Source organism: Phocoena phocoena, chromosome 10 (assembly GCF_963924675.1).
Source record: "Phocoena phocoena chromosome 10, mPhoPho1.1, whole genome shotgun sequence".
NCBI classification, from domain to species: domain Eukaryota; kingdom Metazoa; phylum Chordata; class Mammalia; order Artiodactyla; family Phocoenidae; genus Phocoena; species Phocoena phocoena.
In genome coordinates this window covers 83,789,807-83,807,845 of record NC_089228.1, presented here as the reverse complement: position 1 = coordinate 83,807,845, position 18,039 = coordinate 83,789,807, and the positions used below count along the sequence as shown (strand labels likewise).

Sequence of the window (18,039 nt, the reverse complement as noted above, 5' to 3'; positions counted from 1 at the left end):
CTGTTACAACAGCAAGTTCAACTTCTGCCTCCTCCCAATCCTACTTCCCTCACCCTCTCACTGCTGTTGATTCTAAGAGTGTTCCCAGTAAAACTCCTGCACACAAATCACCATCTCAATGTCTATTTTCCAGGGAACTGACCTATGACCAAAAGCAAGTGACTGTGGCCTACTATCAAAGTAAGTCTGAATGTGGCCAGATTTTCAAAAATCACTTAACCATACCAAGTACCCTAGTAAAACAGGAATGATAGATAGTACTAATAATATTCTGCTCTACAAACTTTCAAAATTTTCACCACGGAACAAAACAAATGAAGACACCTGCAAGTTGATTTGGAAGATGTACAAATTTAGTGAAAGGTGCTAAAGAACCAGAAGAATCATTTACATTTATGATATTAAAAGCAAAGGATTGAAATGGAAAGTTAGAAAATAAATGGCAAATTTAGCCAGTCAAAGGATATGATTCTCGTTTCTAGGGGGAAAAAACCCGTGAATACCAAATACTAAACACTTTATATAGTAGCAGTGCATATCCGAAAGGAAACTATGTAATATATATAGATATATATGCACACATGTACTTATAAATGGCGGGAGAGAGCATAAAGAAGGCTTTTTACAATGTACACAGGTCAATTAACTTCTGAAAAATACTACTTACTACCCCTAACTTAACAGAAACAGTCGTGGTGGGAAGGAGGGAAGAAGCAGAACCCAGCAAAGAGAGCAGAGGGTGACTCAGGAATTAGCTGCTCTACTGGCCCCTCCCTGGGTTGACACCTGCCCGCAAGTGGATCAGGGTGCACTTCGGCCTGGAAAGGGTGCATTTCTCAGTTATGCCTCTCGAAGGAGGTTTCCCGCCTCTTTCCACTGAGTTGCCCAACTGGGGCCTCGGCTTCTCCTTCCCTTTCAGATCCCAACGTTGCTCTCAGGTCCAGGTAACTGACCTGACCCCTGACACGTCCTGGCTTCGACATCCCTTGTCTTTGGTTCTACCCAAGGACATGGCCGGTCAGATGCTCTTGAGAAGCCATCCGCAAGGTTCTTTCCCTCCCGCGGACCCCAGCCACTCAAGTGTTCGATGACCAGCACTGCAGCACAAGGGCCGTGACTCCCCCGCGCGGAGAGGGAGGGCCGAAAGCACAGCTGAGGACTCAGGGTCGCGGTGACCGCGGAAGGACCCCGGGGCCAGGCGGCCACAGGGTGCAGGTTCCCGGGTCCCGAGGCTTCCAAGAGGAGCTGACCTGCCTGAAATGGTCTCCAGGAGCAGAGAGGAATCTGGATCCCGCGCGCAGGAGCCGAGTCCTTCGAGGTCTGTGGCGGCTCAATGGTCAGTTCCGTGATCCACACGTCGCGGTCTCAGGAAGCCCTGACTGGGGACGTTGGCCTGAGTCTTCTCGGGCCAGAATCCGATGTTTGAGAAAGATTAAGTTTTCCCGGAAGAAGGACACTTCCTTGAGACAAAATAAGAAGCTTTTTCTTCCCTCCTCATCCATTTCCCCGGCCAAATAAGCAACTCTCTCTTCCCAATGTAAACTGCAAGACAATGCTGTTTAAGTATCATTGGTAATGTGAAGAAAACTAGCGTTGTCCCGGCCGGTTAGCTCAGCTGGTCAGAGCGTGGTGCTAATAACGCCAAGGTCGTGGGTTCGATCCCCACACGGGCCAAGCTGGTTTGACATTTTCTGTCCCCCCAAAGAGTAAACCTACCCTAGAATGCTAGAGTTCTGTACCTGGCGTCCGAACTGCAAAGAGGAAGAGTCTCTGAACGCAGTAGGACTATCACATTTCCTTCTAACTTCCTTGTTAGGGAGTTCTAGAACCTTGCTTGGGTGGAGTAAACAGACACCCCCCCCCCCCGCCCGCCCCCCATAAGGCCTGGTACCTTTTCTAGGCTCCAGGCACTTCTCCAACTCACAAAGCTCAACAGTAGCGGAAACCTGCAGGTGAAAGGTACAACAGAGGGCCATTCCTTATTTCATTTTGTTTTGTTTTCCTGTAAGGAAACTATTTCTTGGAGAAAAAACTGGGTTATTTGATTGCTTCCTCCGAAAACAAATTGTAAAACCACCCATTCTTCATATTGCTCCCTCTGGGTCATTCTGTACTCCCCAGTTCCGTCTAAAGAAAACAAGATTTAAAAATAGAAAGAAAAATTGTCCAAAACTTAAGTAGAAAAAATGACAAAAGATCTTTGTTTTATACACTCTGCACATTTATACCAACATGAAAGGTATACATAACTTTAAATATTTTAAATTTTGTTTTTCTTGCATAAATAAGACAATCACATGTTTAAAAAAGGAGAAACTAAAAATAGATACATTGGAAAGTTTCGCTTCCATTCTTATCCTCCACCAGCCCTGTTTTCTCCATCACCTCGCATAGGTAAAGTCTGTCCTTAATTTTTCATTTATCCTTATTGGTTTTCTTTATGCATATACAAGTAAACATGTATATTGATTGTTATTTTTTCTTGTTTATCCACACGAAAGATAGCATAATTATTTATTCACTGTTTTGCATTTGCATTTTTCTCTTAGTATATATTGGATGTCCCAAATTGCACTTTCAACTTTGTACACTGTCAAATCAGAGTTTATTTTAAAATAAGTTGGTCCTGCCAGCCAGAAGTTGACTGACTCTGCAAACTTCTTAACCATTGTACAAAGTGTAGGCTTTTCCAACCCAAGGAAGGAGATGGTGGAGATGATATCCATAATTTTCTCTTATAATGTGAAATAAAGCACTTTCTTAAGCCATATAATGTTCAAAGAGGTTTGAATATGGGCTCCCAAGCTGCTCAATAATCAAATAAAATTAGGTATAATTTCAACAAATATTTATTGATCTCTCTCACTTTTCAGTATGGCAATTATTGTCCTTCATGAAAAGATATGAAGGAAATATAGCTAATCGACAAATTAGAGTACCAAAAATGTGTGCACATGAATATGATCTCTTTTAAAAAAAATACACTGCAACTAACTCTCAAATGATTCAGGGGGGAAAAAATGAGTACATATGAAGAGAGAACAAAAAACCAAACAAATGTAGAAAATGTGTTAACAATTGCTGAAAATGGATATAGAGTATATAGGAATTCTTTGTATTATTTTTGCACTTCTTCTGTAAGTCTGACATTTTATATATATATATATATATATATATATATATATAGAACCTTAAAAGTGTAAACTCATCCAGAATGTGTACACACATATGTTAAAGGACATTCAACAAATGTGCTGACTAATAATTCCCTCCAGATGGTGGAATTTATGGACCATATTTATTTTCTTCTTTTTGTTTAGCCACACCTTCTAAATTTTCTACAATGAGCCTTTATAAATAATTGTATAATATAAAAAGAAAAAAAACTTCAGAGTAAAACAAAGAGGGAGAAAAAAAATCAATCAATCTCTAGGGTGTTTGCTCTCGATGTACCTCCTTTCCTTGTTGGGGAACCAAGAAGAGGAAGTGAATTACTAAATAATAGAGTAAAATTCCTAGAAAGAATTACCCTGCCATAATAATGCAGTGCACATGGCTGATGCTCAGAGTTCCTTATCTGGGATAGGAGTTTTCAGGTCTATGTTACATATTCAATATTAGTGGTGAGATTAATATTAATTGAAAATTGAAGCAATTAATACCCTGGGGTATAAATCAAGATGCTATGAATTTGGTTATTTGAATAGGAGGGTCCTCAGAATATAGTAATCCAGCAACAAAATGATGAACATGATTTTAAGAAGCAGTTTAGTGACTTAGTTAAAAGGAAGTTCTCTAGAGCTAAATGATGAGAATGCTGATTCTAAATTCTGTCCTTGGTTATTTGTAAAATGAGCATGGTTATAATACCCACCTCATAAGTTAGTTGTTATGTTTAAATATGTTAATTCATTTAAAACACATAAATAGTGTGTTTTATTTAGACATATGGTACATATGTCTAAATAGTAAATGTTGAAAAACCAGAACTGCAGTATAGCATAGCAATTCTGGGATCAACCTTAAAAAGCAGGTCTATTTTATTCTCACAACACTACATTCATTCCCAAATTCAATGTATATTCTTTTCCACCTGTCCTAAGAATCAGCTGACTTTTCTCACCTCAGATCTAGTTCCTCTTTTGTTCATGCAAAGTTTTGTTCATTACTATTTCCTGGGTTCATTTTAGAGCTTTTTCACGATGAGTTTTTTCCTAGCTCAGCCTCATTATCAAAGTCATATGCCTTTTGTTTATCACAAGCATTACATTTCCATTATTTCCTTGTGGAAGGAAGCTTTTAATTTTTGCTCAGGGATGGATGGATGGATTGCTTTAAATTAGTTGTTCTTTTAAAATACTGCTCTTATTCCTTCCAACCACGCATTCTTCTCATTCCCAAAGACTCTGCAGGTTGGAAGACTCTTTTCCCATCTCTTATCCTTTACTGTGGTCTCAAAGATGCAAATACATCAAAGTCCTTACAATAGAATGTTTCAATTTGCCATTTTCATTACAAGTGGTTTTTGTACTTGTTACAAAAGAATTTTCATTGGTTCCAAGAAAGGATGTCCTGAAAGACAAGGTTCATTCTTTACCAACACAGAGCTTTCTTCTTTATTTTCTCTTTCAACGAAAAGTGGGCCCAGTGGAGATACGACTGATGAAATTCCTGTTAATGGTAAAGAAATTCCACGAAGTCAACGCTGTTAAAAATATTAACGAAGAGCCCCAATGGGTATGCAGGCCTGTTAGCTCAGTTTGCTAGAGCGTGGTGCTAATAACGTCAAGGTCGTGGGTTCGATCCCCATACGGGCCATGCCTTTGATGCCCCCGTGGCAACCTCAGGCAGTTTTCTTTGCTCATGATTCAAAAGGAAATCATAACTTCTTACAGTCATGAAAGCTTGATTATGACCATTTAGATCCCTTCCCTACCTCTGAACTGATAATAGCCAGCAAGGGAACGCCTTTGCTCACTGGTTTAAACCTAAATTTGTAAATTAATCGCCTATAAAGGCTCAGGACATACATATTTATCATAGACTAATCATGAATTGCCCCTGGAACTTAAAATGGGGGTAGAATCTCCTGAGTTATCCAGTTTATGTGCATGAGTAGTGCATATCTGAACAAAATCAGAATTATATTAAGAAGGAAAAAGGGTGAAATGGATACGAGGTAGCAACTGTGACCAGTAGTATAGACTGGCTTCCTCTACACCTCTGCCACCCCGTTGTAGTGTGCCTTCAATACACTGGGACTGCAGCACTAAAAGCTACATTTCTCAGACCTCCTTGTCACTAGGATTCCCTGTGTCACGTAGCTTTGTCTGAGCAGACGTACTCGTGCGGGACTTTGGAGAAATGAATACTGTGAGATAAAGCCTGGATAGCTCTTCTGGCATATGTCAGTCTAAATAAAGAGGTAAACTGAGGCAAGTTAAAAGGACCAGAAATTGAATTTATTTGGGAATAGCAGAGGAATTGCAATTCAAGAAATGCATCAGGTAGCAAGCCACGGATGGGTTTGGGGTGGCTGTATTTACGGGCAAGGAGTGTAAAGGGGGGGAAGTCCAGCCAGATTAGTGGCTATCCATGGATCAGGAGATAAGTCTCTGTCTTCTGTAAATCAGGCATTTAGGGGAAATCAGTCCCTCAGTTCTTATCTTCCATTTTTCTGAGGGTGCATGTGTGAGATTCTCTATTTCATATCCTCTGGTTCAATTTTAGATTGAAATCCTTTCACACGTGCGTGGTTGTTGGGATATTTTAGTTTACCTGCAGCTACTGTCTAGGATTTTGTGGAACCAGAAGTGGCAGCAGTAAGATTTCTACCGAGGCATTTTCATGGCTGGGTGCTTCTGAAAGTGTAGTATCCACACTTGATTCTGGTCTCCAAGAAACTCTGTAAACTCATAAGAAATCCCTTTTAATTTTACTTAATTAGAGTGGATTCTATTTTCTGAAACTGAGAACACTGATTAGCTATCAACATTGTCTGCTGCAGTTGTGGTAAAGATAAATGGTGGGAAATAAAGGCCAAAAAAATCCAGTTAAAAAAGCTGTGGTCCATATTTGAGGTAAAGTAAAACTTAAAGGAGTTTAGGCAATTGATGGAGTATAAGAGAAGGCCTTGACATTGGGAACACTGTGAATGACTTCTGACTTTTTAGCTGGCTTTTGCACAGTGAGGCTTACCCATCATAGATCAGCCTACAAATCCTACTCCTTCATGGAGCTTGATCGTTTTACTCATCTATCTGATTGACAGACACCAGATTTCTCTCTTTTCGTTCCTGTGCTGTCCCAGAGCCATGATAATCTTTTCTCTTTACCCATTCCACTGATTATGATCCTTGTTTCTCTTTTTATATCTCTATGCTTGTCCACATTCCTTGATTTTCTTTTTGCCCCACTACTCCATCCTAGTATCATTACCCACCATTACCACTATCTGAGATACCTTCCCATTCCTACCTCTTTCCTACTGTCCTACTCTTTCATTCACATAAACTTCATACTCAGGTATCAGCTTTCCCAAGACAGCTTTCCCAGACCAGGCCTGTTGGAAGTTTGTCGCCAAACCTTTGATGATAACATAATGCTTCAGATGATCCATGTCTATGGAATTGGTAACATATGGACCTTAGATACTTTTATCTAAGAGATATCTAAGAGATATCTTTTATCTAAGAGATATCTTTTAGCTAAGAGAGTTCTCCCTCAAGCCCCTCCTTGTTACTCACCTGTGACCTCAACAGGTTTCCAATCTGTGCACAAAATAGGCAAAGAGTTTGCTTTTATGGAACTTTCATTCTAGTGGGAGAGACAAACAAGTAAACAAATGAAGGATCAAGATAATTCTGAGTAGTGGTAGGTGTATTATACTTATGAGAAAATAAGACAGGGTGGTATGATGGAGAAGACTGGGTGGAAAACTATTTTTGATGGGGTGGCCAGGGAAGGGCATTCTGCAGAGGTCACTTTCAAGCTGATAAGGGAATGTGGAAAAAGTCAGCCATGAATGATTTGAGGCAAAGCACTGGAAGAGAAGGCACAGCAACTCCAAAGGCCCTAAAACCAAGTGACCTTGCAATGCTGTAGGGACAGATGGCCAGTGTGGCTGAAGAAAGCTGGTAAGGGAAAGGATCTAGTACTCTGGCTTTCCCTGCTCATATAAATCTTGGAACAATCTCTAGTTTCAGGTGGTCCAGCTGCAAAGTCTGCTGTTGTGAGGTAGGTTTGCTGATCTGTGGGCTTTGCCATTAGGAAATAGACTGAAGCTGGTGAAGGGTGGAAGAGTATGTTGGCCCCAAATATGCCATTTTGTCATAAGGATTATTTTGAGCTAAAGGCAGTTGAAAAATAGCAGCTATAAGAAGAACACTCTAATTTTCCTTCCTTTTCTTTAAAGTAGGAGATAAAATTTCCATGTGAAAGATGTCTTCCTTATATTCTGAGAAAAGTAACATTCCTATTATTAAGGGTGGAAAGCTTAGGCTGAGGGAAATCTTTACAAATTAACCCTTATCTCCCTAGTCAGTTCACCCAATTAACTATCCTAGCTCAAGCCCCTTTGCCTTGTCATGTTTCATAATGTTACTACTCTTTTTCTGATTCAGTATATATGCATCAACTCTTAACTGCTTCTTTGGGTCTTCATTTCCTTATGAGGGCTCCCATATCGCAAAAACTTAAATACATTTGTATATTTTTCTCCTCTTAATCTGTCTTTTGTTACAGGGGACCTAGCTGAGAATTTCGAAGGGTAGAGGGAAAGATTATTTTCCCTCCCCTACACTGGAGTGAGTGACTTGAGTTTTCTGATGTGTGCATTCTTAAAAGTCCCTGGGAAACAAAATCTCAGGTTTCTTCTACAAATACATGAAAAGGAGAAAGAGAGAAACTATAGTTTCAAAAAACTTGAGACATATATGTCCAATGAATTGTTTGTAAAACACATAGATATGATATATATATCTTGTATATATGTATGATTTTTATAATATATATTATAGAATATATTTACAAAATATATAAAACTGGTGAAATTTGAACAATGATTCGACACTTGATCTTATTTTTGTTATTATTTTTAGATGTGATAAGGATATTGTGATTATGTTTTTCAAAAGCATCCTTATCTTTTAGAGATACTTTAGTTTCAGTATTGTGTCAGTCATATAGGAGCTAAGCAGAAGGAAAAATCAGTAATACTGATTTTCTATTTAACATACTGTACTCATTACAGATTTTTTGCATTAATTTTCATTTTAAAAATATTGCTTTAAAATATTATTTGTGTCTATTGCTAAGCTTTTTGGCAGCCTCTTAAATTTTGTGCCCGAGGCAAGTGTCTAACTCGTTTCATCTTAGTCTAGGCTGTGTTAAATTTACCAATGACACGTGTCTGAGATTTACCTCAAACAATGTGTCTGGAGGAATGAGGGTTGGGTTATATGTTAATAAGATTGCCGTGAGTTGATCATTGTTGAAGGTGTGAGATATGAATATCGAATTCATTGTACTATTCTATCTTTGCATATATCCTTTTGAAGTTTTTCCCAAATTATTTCTCTGTCAAACCCTCCCAGCACATTTAGAAGGCAGGGCCTAGGACCGAGTTAAAGGCACGTGAAGCTTTAACAGCTAGAAATAACCACAGAGACGCAGAAACCTCCCAGGTTCCTAGAGCGGACCTGGAAATGACGTCAGTGGAGGTAAACCATCCTTTATTCAACCCCAGGGCGTAAGAGTTCGCCGTTTTGTGTTCCGGACAGTAGACCTCCGCGGACTCTGGAACAAACACCCTGAATCTCGTGCCCAGGCAGCACCGCCTGGTTCTTCCAGGAGGCTCGAGAAGGGCTAGGCTCCGGAGCCTCCAACCTGACAAAGGTGGGACTTGGGCAAATATCGAGAGGCCTAAGTCTGGGACTAAAGTTGGCCCCCATGGCGCACATTCTTGCTCAGAAGCAGCAGATTGCAAAAATCAGGAGGTGTCGGGGCGGGCGGGGGATGAAGGCAAGTAAGCTCCGGCGCTTCGCCTCCGGACCCCAACACAGCCTCCTCCGCGGATTTGGGAGCGGAACGGAGTCGACGACTCTGCAGAGACGCCTCTGGCCGGAGAGCAGATGGTACAGGCCTGCACACTCGCCATCAATACGGTCCATCTGGAAGCGGCCTGGCCTAGCGGATGGTAATAGGTAACGAGTCACTATTTATGGGTGTGGTTATGAGGGGCGGACGCATGCAGGGAGGCATTCAGGCTCTTGAGCGGCAGGTGCTGGAGAGTGCACATGCTCTGGGTAATAATACTTGGTGGAAAACTGTTACCCGCAAGGCAGAAATGTTGCGACTGTGTTGAGTGCAGTTTGATGATTCTGGGAATCAAGTAAATATGAGCTGTGTAATGGTAAAGGGGGGGGGGGTGTTCGTCATCAGACAGTACGTCTCCACAGCCAGCCTGCCTTCACTTTAGAACCACCTAGAGAGCTTTTAAATTTCCTAGGTAGTGCTAGTGTGCAGCGGGTGATAATAACCACTGAGGTGCTGTCAGGTCCAAGAAGTGCATCTCACTCTTTACTCTTCTGGGCGGAAACCATTCTTCTGACACTGTCTAGTCGAAGCATTGGGGCCTAACTAGCACTTAATTTGTGTGTAGAGGTTCTCCGAATGAAGTTTATCAGCAGGGTCCAACACTTGGATAATACAGAGTAGAAGAAGACAGTTCTCACTTTATGCTGTCTAATCTGAGGCACTCAGCAATATTTTTCTATGTTTAAGCAGATATTTCTTCAACAAAAAGAAAGAAAAGCAAGATCATTGTTTAGTATAAGAATCAGGGATGTTTGAAGATATGGTTGAGGATGTATTTGCCCTCAGGTTTCATCCTTGTGGTGGCATGTGTCAGAATTTCTTTTCTTTTTAAGGCTGAATATTATTCTATTGTATGTATGTACCACATTTTGTATATCCATTTATTCATTGGTGGGCACTTGGATTGCTTCCACCTTTTGGATTGTGAATAATGCTGCTATTGCACATGGGTGTACAAATATTTCTACGAGACCCTGCTTTCAATTCTTTGGGGTATGTACCCCCAAGTGGAATGGCTAGATCATATAATTCTATTTTTAATTTTTTGAGAAACCTTCATACTGTATTCCATAGCGGCTGCTCCATTTTACAATTCCACCAACAGTATGCAAGGATTCCAATTTCTTCTCCTCCTTGCCAACACTTGTTATTTTCTGAATTTTTTGATAGTAGCCATCCTCATGGGTGTGAGGTGGTAGTATCATTGTGGGTTTGCTTTGCATATGCCTAATGATTAGCGATGTTAAGCATCTTTTCCTGTGCTTATTGGCCATTTGTATATCTTCCTTGGTGAAATGTTCAAGTTCTTTTTCCATTTTCTAATCAAGTTGGGTTTTTTTTGTTGTGATTTTTTTATTTTTAATTGAAGAACCTCCTTCATCTGCTGTTCTTTGCAGGGATGGTAGATAAAAGAGATCAGAAATAAGTCTTGAATCATGTTCAATTCTTCTGGCTTTTTTTTTTTTTTTTTTACTATATGTGTGTAGAGAAGGTAACACTTAAAAAATGAATTCTTGTTTTCCAGATGGGCAAGGTGAAGACAGAATTCCCAGGCAGCAGGATGGTAAACAGTGCAGATCTGAGAAACAGCCTGCTGACCTCTGGTAACGTGTATAGCAACAGCAGGTAAGTCTGGAGAGAAAGAGTTTTATAGATCATGTAGGAGACTTAGACATGCATCTTGTAGCCCAGTGCTGTCCAGTAGAACTTTGCATAATGGTGGAAATGTCCTGCATCGGTGTTGTCCACCATGGTAGTCACTGGCTACCTGTGGCTATTGGACGCTTGAAATGTGGCTAGTACTATTGAATTTATTTTATTGAATGTTTATTAATTTTATTAGCTCCATATGGCTAGTGATCACCATATTGGACAGTACAACTCTAGGCAGTGGTTTTAAATGAGAAGTAGCATAACCAGATTTATATCTTAGAAAGATTACTTTATAGTCAGAATGTGGAGAATGTGTTGGACAGGCACAAGACCCCAAGCAGTAAAATCAGTTAACAGACTTTTGAAATAATCTAGGGAAGTGTGTATAAACTTTAGCCACCTCCTCAGTTAACAGCCCTTTATTCTCTTTTTTTTTTTCATGTATTTGTTAGGTTGTTTATATGATTAGAACCCCAAAGAACAAGTAACAGTGGTTTAAGTAGGATAGGAAATTTATTTATCATGTGAATGTCCTGCTGAAAGTCAAGTCAGAAATTTCTGGAAGCTCTTCTCCAAAAAGTTCTCCAGTGGCCTGTGCTTTTCTTGCTGCTCTGCGATCTCCAGAGCACTATCCTTGTCCACATGGGCAAAACCAAATCACAGCCTATAGGAAAGGGAAGGAAAATATTGTGACCAAGCAACTTCCTTTTAAGCAACATGACAGAATGAAAGTTGCCCACAACACTTTTGCTCACACTCTGTGTTAAGCTAAAACTTGGGACATTCTTTCTGACATCAGAGGGGCCATATATTTAGGAAAGTGTTTGTAAGTATGAAAAGCATGGGCAAATTTTCGGCCACAGCTCAGCCTTTGTATAATCGTGTCCTTGCATGGAGAAAGAAGGAAGTGGTCTTTGAATGTGAGGAATAAGAGAAAACTTTTGTACAACATCAGAGAATCCTTGCTGTACTAGTCTGCTAGGGCTGTGGTAACAAAGTACCACACCTGGATGACTTAACCAACAGAAATATATTGTCTCACAATTCTGGAGTCTGGAAGTCCAAAATCATAGTGTCAACAGGGTTGATTCCCTCTGAAGGGCAGTGAGGGAAAGATCTGTTTCAGGCCTTTCTACGCTTGTAGATGGCCATCCTTTCTCTATGTCTCTTCACATTGTCTTCCCTCTGTGTGTGTCACTGTGTTCATCTTTCCTCTTTTTATAAAGACACCAGTCATATTAGATTAGGGCCCACCCTAATGACCTCACTTTACCTTTTCCTCATTTTATTTTTTTAAAGACCCTGTCTCCAAATAAGGGTCACATTCTGAGGTACTGAGGGATAGAACCTAAATGTTTGAATTTGGGGGTAATACAACTCAACCCATAATACCTAATAAATATCCGACCAGAGTTCACATGTCATTTGACACCAGGAATCCATATTCCTTAAGGAAACCATTCATAATAACATTTAACATGGTTTTATGGCAACCCCAAATAAGTTTGTCAACTGCTGCTCTGTTTTGATAGTTAAAGCAGAGGTGCCCAAAGTGCAGACTTCAGTGTTTTAAACAGTTAGAAAAGAAATAAATCCAGTCCTGCCTGTCTTCTTTAAATAGTAATCCAGTTTCTTCTGTCAGGGAACCTAAATCTCCAGTTATTAATGCCAGCCTGAAATTCAGGACAGAAGAACTTAATTCTTAAGTTAATGCTCCTTGTTCTGCAACTTTATATAAATGAAACAGGAAGAAAATACACGAAGAAGCCTTTTTTAAAGAAGTATATGATATATTTGGGAAGTCACATTAAAACACAGGCACACCGCAAGAACTACCCTGTAGGACTACTTATAAACAGGTATTTAAATAACATAAGCGGCATTTACAAGTTCAGTAGAATCTTTTAAAAAAGGAAGAGAGAGAGCATTAAGAGGCTTCCATGCTCTCAGGTTTTTTGATTTCATGTGATGGCTGAGATGGAGCATGCAGAGGAGTAGACATCCTTTTTGTTAAAATATTTGGATGCTTGAGTCAAGAAATGTGGGCTTGAGAGCCATATTTTTTTGATCTTTAAGTATCTAATGAAAGCTGTGGACTGACTCCTCAAAAAAATACACATACATTTGATATTTTGCATGAGTTTCTGTGTGTTCATGGATACCCTTTAGGCAGATGCTGTATATTATTTATCTTAAACTCCTTTCTCCTTTGATTTCCTCCACCATGGTAGCTAGAAAGCCAAAATCCTTCCCTTTCTTCTCTCTTGTAGTTGGGGTGGGATGTGAGCTGGGTCTGACCACTGAGATTCAAGTGAAAGTCGCTCGTGGGGGACTTCTGGAAACATTTTTAAAATGCGAGTGACTTCTCTAAAAAAATAAAATATAAAGGGAGGGGCTGTGACTTGGCTGGCATGCTCCGTCAACTCTTTACCCTATATCCTTTGCTCTTCTCTCTCCCTGTCTGGAATTCAGACAAGATTCCTGGAGGAACAGCAACTATTATAAGTCTGTGATGATAAAAGCCACGGAACAAAGACAATTGAGCAAAGAAGACAGAGGGAGCCTCAGAACTTCATGACATTCTTGAACAGTGGTGCCAGCCCTGGACGATTGACCTCAGGACCTCTTGCTAAATGACATATACTAACTCCTTTCTGTTTAACCCACTGGAGTAGAATTTTCTTTTGCAGTGAATCCAATCCTAACTGATAGGCTAATATGTATTAGCACCTGTTGTGGGCCAGTGGAGTTCTAAGAATGTTTATGTACTAACGTTTTTAATCCTCACAATGAATGACTTTATGAGATAGACCAAAGGTTCTCAAAGTGTGGTCCCTGAGCCAGTAGCATTAGCATCACCTGGAAACTTGTTAGAAATGCAGATTTGGGGGCCTGACCCCAGACCTCCTGAAGCAGAATCTCTGGGAGTGGGGCCCAGCAGTCTGTTTTAACAAACCCTCCAGGCGATTCTGATGTATGCTGAAGTTTGACAACTTTATCTCTGTAGATAGGGTATTGTTGTTGTCCCCATTTTACAGATAAGTAGACTGAGCTGAATTTAAGTCACTTGCCCAATGTCACACAACCAGCAAGACTGACTCCTAAGTCTGTGTTTGTAGCCACTATGTTACACATGTTAAGAACTCCTGCTCTAAAGTAGTAGTCTTCAAAATTTGAAAGCATGCTCCTCTGAAAAATTATGTACCCCCCTGCACAATTTTAGATCAACATCTAAAAATTTCACATAAGTTCAAACAGTTGTAAAGAATCTGATATCCAGTACATTGTAAATTGTGCCATTTCAAAATGTGTTCCATCACTCTTCTAAATGAATCTAAATACCATAGTGATTATTTTTTAAATGGACTATCATCTATTTAAAAAAATAAGCTTTCTCTAACATTTGAAATTTTACATCTTCTCTTTTGTATTTGAACTCGTATTTTCATTCCCCTACCCCACAAAAATACATTCTATTGTAACATGGCTGTTTTTGATCTACTCTGCTGTGCTCTACCCCAGGCTAACTGGTTCATATGTCAGCTCATCTCAATTTGTTCTCAATTCTTTACCAGGAGCTTGAAATGACAAACTGAAACATTATTTAAATCTCCAACCTCCCCTTCTTTATCTTCTTATTCCCCTGCAGCTGAAAATGTCAAATAGCCTAGGGGAAGAATGCTCTATGGGCAGTAAAATGTATTAAAAGAAAATCTAATCAGAAATCTTAGCACTGTCATAAGTATATACATAGAGGGAAATAGATAAATTTAAAAATGGATACAAGGATATGTAGAAATTAATAAATGACACAGTTGATATTTCAATTCAGTAGGTAGGCAAAATTGATTTTAAAATAAATTGTGATGCTATAACTAACTTTGCCTATTGGAGAAAACAAAGATGGACATTTACCTCTCAGCCAGTAATAAATCAAGTTCCAGATAGATTAGTGACTTAAATACAAAATAATAAAACATGTAGTTGCAAATAATTAGAGAACTCAGAAGAAAAATATTTACTTGGAAACTATTGCATAAGAAAAGTTTGAGCAACAAAGGCTTAATAAAAATATGCTTCGATGAAAGCCTACAAAATCATAATAAGCTATCTTAAGTCAGATGTACACAAATGAGAAATTCATAGAAGAAAAAATCCACCTGAAAATTGGAAATGAATGAGTCTGAGAATGAGATGATAGTGAGGGGGCTGCTTTGGTCTATCACTTCATTGTTTTAACCAAGGACAGTGTCTTCATGCTATCTTAATTCCTTAGTCTATGAATTGCCAAATATTTTGATGCTCTTACACACTGCTTTCCAGTGGTCTTCTAAAATGTTTCTTAATAAATTTAAATCATTCTAAAGAATGTAATTGCCAGTATATGGTAAGATTTGAACATTAAAAGAGTCCAATCCATCATTGATTTTTTTCCATTGGAACCTAAGAGCAATTTGATATACCCTAGCATCCTTTAAAAATGTACTTGGTATACTTTTATTTAACAGTCAAAAAATGTTCATGAGTTATTTTTCTCTTTCAAAGGCATTTCTGTTCTATAGCTGTCATGGAATTTTATCCCCATATATTGCATTTTTTATGCTTAAAGGCTGTGACTGATTATTATACTACTCCGAAACAGAAAAATATATTAAAAATGAGATATGATATTTAGTTATTTCCAATGAGTGTCTTCGTATTTTAAGAATCTCCCCCCCCCCCAGTTTGAGTTGTTTTCAAGTTTAATAGTAACGTGATCAATAAAAAGTATCTCAAAGTATTTTTGAGAAGTATTTAGTATATGAAGAGTAAAATTGTATTTGAACCTAATGAAAGGGACAGGACTTTTTCCCCCAAGTTAGCTCATGTGTCTGCGGATGAAAATTTCTAGGAGCTGGAATGGGAAAGCTTCCGTAGAAGTAGCAGAATTATCAGAAATTTGCAGAGAGGAGATGGATAACCAGGTAAACCTCAGGTCCACACCGAGATTTGAACTCGGATCAGCTGGATTCAGAGTCCAGAGTGCTAACCATTACACCATGGGGCTCTGTCCTCGCTTAGTGTTTGCTAAATTCTTTGATGATATAGTTCTTCCTCCCTAAGTCCCTTTATCTGGTTATCTGAAAGGTATAAGCACATTTTGCTTTTCTTCCTCTAGGATTAAGTCATGGACGCTTACCTGTCACATGCCTGCATCCATCCCACAGAGTGCTCGGTTTTGTGACAAGTGTTCTGTACTATTACTTCACCCAAGGCTCACAATCGCCCTGTGAGATGGGAGGCATTATCGCTGTTTTACAGGTGAAAAAACTGAGGCAGAGACCTGGTGTCTTTCACCCTACTTTATTGGATCCTGTTGCTTTCACGAAAATTCGCCTTTTTCTAGGGTGATAATCTTTCTCTTTTACGGACGCGTTATGGAAAGATTTACCAAAGTAGCAGAGGAGATATTGGTGTTTAAGAAAAAACTGAAATAAGCATGCTTGGAAGACGCGGCTGGAGGAAGGATCCCTGCAGTCCCGGGAACACAACTCAGCGTTGGGGGGCGGTGGGGGGGAAGCAGGAAGGAGAAGCGCTCGGGAGTTTTCCTAGGACCGAGTCCAGCCCCACGGCCCTCCTGCTCCCCTTTCACCAACGGGAAATATGAGCAGAGGAGACTCCCAAAAGGACACAAAGAAAATTCCCGCCCCGCCTGTCACATCTATTTCTCGCACACACATAGGCGCCCACACTTCGTGAAAACCCACAAGACAAATCAGTTTCTGTGATGGGTCTTGGTGAATGTTCTGAGTCGCATCCTAATCCAGTATCTTCACAAACTCCTTGCGCTGGCTTTTCGCTGGCTCAGAGCGCGACGATATCCTGCGCAAGTTTAGGAGTGAGTGCCTAGCAAATTCTTTAGTGGTATAGGGGAGTCCAGTTTTGCTCCAAGTATTTTTCCAGGATTTCAGATTTTAAGCGAAGATAACGCTGGAGGCGGGCTTCGAGGACGGCTCGCCCTCTTGTGGACACAGACTATAAAGCGCAAGCCCTCCCTCCCCGCCCCAAACAAAACCCCACCAAATACCCCCAAACAAACCAACAAAAAACTCCACAACCCTATAAGTATCCCTGTAAACACCAGGCTTCTTGCAGGATTCCCTTGCAGAAGGATTTTTCCAGGGTGGCTTTTACTGGAAAAATCTTAAATTGGTTCTTTTCTGGAAAGCTGGGTTGGGAGTTTTCCTCAAGCTTAGAACAGGTGGAGAATGGCCAAGGACCGTTCATTTTTTGCATAGAGTGGGTAGGAAACCCTCAGGAGAGAGGGTAAACATCCTCCACTGGAGATTCTAAACTGTCGAAACCTGGCAGATTCAAGAAAAATGTCGTTACAAAGGAGATGCTTTTACACCTGTGCGGGGAAAGCCAGGTAGATTCCTCTTCCCTCGGCATAACCGGTCAGCGACGAATACACCAGTTCAATTACATTTTCCAACGCCACAGGGAAGAATAGTCCCAATGGCCTTGACCCTGCGCGGTTCCCGATATGTTAACAAAAGTGCACCACGTGCAGGAAGGTGCCTGTGACTTGTGCAGCAGTGGCTCCCCGTCTAGCAGAGAAAAGCATCTGTACTTCTCCAGGGCCACATCCTACAGCTTTCCCAGACTCTTGCCCCCAGGCAAACTGTGATGAGAGCAGCAAATGAAACCCTTCTGAGTAGGGGACAAATAAGTGCAGCGTTCAGAGGTTAAGGTCTGTCTCTTTCCTGCACCCTCAGAAAGGGAAAAAGAAAACCTTCAGCCTAAATCCTAGCTTTCTGTGCAGCGCTCAAAAATCTTCAGCTGAAGGACAAATGTGTAATTAGTGCTTTCCAGAGGCTAAGCCCATGGCAGGCACTGGCTTCCCTACAACCAATCGGTAACCGAAACTAGGCACATACAGACTTCAGGAAGACAGGGCAAGAATGTAGTCAAAGGAGACTTTCTTTTCAAACTCTCATTCAAAAGTGCAAAATTCAGTGCTCCAATTACACATCCCCCCACCTAACTTTAGCTACCGCTGTGGTCTCATTAAGATAGAGTCGTGGTTGACATTCACCTTCAGGGAGGCTTCTGCTCCAGTCTTGGGCAAAGACTTGTTCTTAGAGTCACTGTAGACTTGGGATCATTGAAGGAAAAGAGTGAAAAGAAATCTGGGAAGAAGTGGAGCAGACAGATTTGGAACCAAGCGTGGACATGAACTGTCCTGGGTTCTGGGATGATCAAACCAGATTAGGTGAAAACTTTATGCACTCAGCAACTTGTTTGTTG

General features: G+C 40.3%; 1 protein-coding gene and 2 non-coding genes across 3 annotated transcripts in view; 2 read left to right on the top strand and 1 right to left on the bottom strand.

Moving 5' to 3' along the window:
• Positions 1-18,039, bottom strand: part of LOC136129040 (zinc finger protein 665-like) — a 472,691-nt gene that overhangs the window by 149,716 nt on the left and 304,936 nt on the right.
• TRNAI-AAU (transfer RNA isoleucine (anticodon AAU)) lies at positions 1,601-1,674 on the top strand. Its single transcript has one exon. It is a non-coding gene; the product is annotated as a tRNA-Ile (tRNA).
• On the top strand, positions 4,745-4,818 carry TRNAI-AAU (transfer RNA isoleucine (anticodon AAU)). Its single transcript has one exon. It is a non-coding gene; the product is annotated as a tRNA-Ile (tRNA).